Below are 3,150 nucleotides of genomic sequence, written 5' to 3'. Positions count from 1 at the left end.
CAGCCTCGCCAAACTATGTACGGAAATTGACCGACCCACCCCGCGACCGTCGTTAATGTGGCCGCCATTTGTGGACTTTTGTACAGATGATGAAACAAACCAGAGTAATAATTCCTTAAGAAAAATAAACCCAACAAGCAAAAATTGCTAGGATTAATAGCACCTGGTTTATTTGTTGTAGCAGTCCGAAGAAAAGTGACTCCCAAAATTGGGAATCGATCTGCACACCCATTGCCTGATGGGCGGTGAAGTGACGGCATGGCGATGTTGGGAAAGGTTGGCTCGCCGAGGCAAAGCCTCCGATCCAGCTAACATGACGAAGCTGGTCGGCTGGCAACACCGAAGTCTCCGGAGTAGGTTGAAGAAGGGATGGCGAAGCCCCCGGTCTAGCCGAGGTGACGGATCAGGTCGGTAAGGAGATGTTGCAGCTGCCGCATCAGCCAAGGTATTGAAGCAGCTCGGCGTGATGGACATCAGCTTGAAGAAGCAACAGTGCGGCCATGCCGGTGAAAGTCATAACTTGTGACGCGTTCAATGCTGGCTTGATGAAGTTACCGTGCGGCGATACCGGCGTGCCCGCTCCGTGTAATCCGCGGGGTAGTGATCTTGGTGATGATTTATCCTTCGCGATGCCAAACTCTTGTTTGGCTTGCGAGATGATGATCCGAAGAAGTTGAGATCGACTCAACAAAGCGACGACGTGTCTAGCGCAGGTCGGCAATCATGGGGTAACGTTGTCAGGCTGGTTTGACACCGGCGCGTTGAAGATCATATTGGAAAAGACTTTAAAATTAGTGGGATGTGTTTGGGAACAAAACAAAATACCCCATACAAAACTTCCTTCAAAAAGGATGTCCGAAATCCCATTCATAAAAAAGATGAACTTGGGTCGGATTTGTTCTCGCGCAGAAAACAGATCAGAAAATTGGACCACTCATCAGAAGGTTCCCGGAGTTTGAACCGTCGGATCGAGCTGAAATTTTGAGGGGTGGTAGATATGGGAATTCTGCAGCAGATTAAGGGTTGGATCTTCCAAAGGACCTCCAAGCTTGGCTCTGGAGACCACGCCTAAACTTGTCCAGATTCTCGTCCAGATTTGACAGGGCTCCGGTATATCATAGTTCGCCGGAGATTCCTTCGTTGGAACTCGACAAAATTTTGCATGGTTGTTGTAGACTTAATTCCACACAATTCCACCAAAGGAATCATCAAAGCGATGCTTGAGGAGGTGGTGGCAGTGGAGACAAGTTCACTGTCCGGAAAAATAGCACGGTCGCCCGAGGGCAATGTTGACGTTGAGCCCCCGAGCTCCGAAGACAATTCCTCCATGATCATGATCGAGATCGGAGTTGATTTTGATGAAGGCCCTTGTCCGAACATGACTATCGGAGGCAGGGCACAATCCTCGGTCAAGCCGAGGTGACCAGTCGAGCCGGTGACGAAGATGCCGACATCGCAGTTAATCTGCAGACGAGCCATCGATCCTTTGCCAATCACACAATGGAACTCTCAATGAAAGCACCAATGTCGGTGTCAAAACCGGCGTATCTCAGGTAGGGGTGAAGGAAATATATCCTAGAGGCAATAATAAAGTAATTATTTATTTCCTTATATCATGATAAATGTTTATTATTCATGCTAGAATTGTATTAACCGGAAACTTAGTACATGTGTGAATACATAGACAAAATAGAGTGTCACTAGTATGCCTCTACTTGACTAGCTCGTTGAATCAAAGATGGTTAAGTTTCCTAGCCATAGACATGAGTTGTCATTTGATTAACGGGATCACATCATTATAGAATGATGTGATTGACTTGACCCATTCTGTTAGCATAGCACTTGATCATTTAGTATGTTGCTATTGCTTTCTTCATGACTTATACATGTTCCTATGACTATGAGATTATGCAACTCCCAAATACCGGAGGAACACTTTGTGTGCTACCAACCGTCACAATGTAACTGGGTGATTATAAAGGTGCTCTACAGGTGTCTCCGATGGTACTTGTTGAGTTGGCATAGATCGAGATTAGGATTTGTCACTCCGATTTTCGGAGAGGTATCTCTGGGCCCTCTCAGTAATGCACATCACTATAAGCCTTGCAAGCAATGTGACTAATGAGTTAGTTGCAGGATGATGCATTACGGAACGAGCAAAGAGACTTGACGGTAACGAGATTGAACTAGGTATTAAGATACGGACGATCGAATCTCGGGCAAATAACATACCGATGACAAAGGGAACTACGTATGTTGTTATGCGGTTTGACCGATAAAGATCTTCGTAGAATATGTAGGAGCGAATATGAGCATCCAGGTTCCGCTATTGGTTATTGACCGGAAATGAGTCTCGATCATGTCTACATAGTTCTCGAACCCGTATGGTCCGCACGCTTAACGTTCGGTGACGATCGGTATTATGAGTTTATGTGTTTTGATGTACCTAAGGTAGTTAGGAGTCCCGGATATGATCACGGACATGACGAGGAGTCTCAAAATGGTCGAGACATAAATATCAATATATTGGATGACTATGTTTGGTCTTCGGAATTGTTCCAGGCAAGTTCGGGCATATACCGGAGTACCGGGGGGTTACCGGAATCCCTGGGAGTGTAATGGGCCTGTTGGGCCCTAGTGCAGAAGAGGAGGGGCGGCCAAGGCAGGTTTGCATGCCCCCTTCCCCTCTAGTCCGAATTGGACAAGGAGGGGTGGCGGCGCCCCCCTTTCCTTCCCCCCTCTCTCCTCCTTCCCCTTTCTCCTACTCCTACTAGGAAAGGAGGAGTCCTACTCCCGGTGGGAGTGGGATGATACGTCTCCAATGTATCTACTTTTCCAAACACTTTTGCCCTTGTTTTGGACACTAATTTGCATGATTTGAATGAAACTAACCCGGACTGACGCTGTTTTCAGCAGAATTGCCATGATGTTGTTTTATGTGTAGAAAAGAAAAGTTCTCGGAATGTCCTGAAAATCCACGGAGGCACTTTTTGGAATTAATAAGAATTTTTGGGTGAAAGAAATATACCAGGGGGCCCACGGCCTGTCCACGAGACAGGGGGGCGCGCCCCCACTATAGGGCGCACCCTCCTATCTCGTGGGACCCCTGGACCTCCACCGACCTCAACTCCAACTCCATATATTCCGTCT

This window comes from Triticum dicoccoides, chromosome 2B, assembly GCF_002162155.2.
Source record: "Triticum dicoccoides isolate Atlit2015 ecotype Zavitan chromosome 2B, WEW_v2.0, whole genome shotgun sequence".
In the NCBI taxonomy this organism is placed as follows: Eukaryota; Viridiplantae; Streptophyta; class Magnoliopsida; order Poales; family Poaceae; genus Triticum; species Triticum dicoccoides.
Note: the sequence above shows the minus strand (reverse complement) of the source record.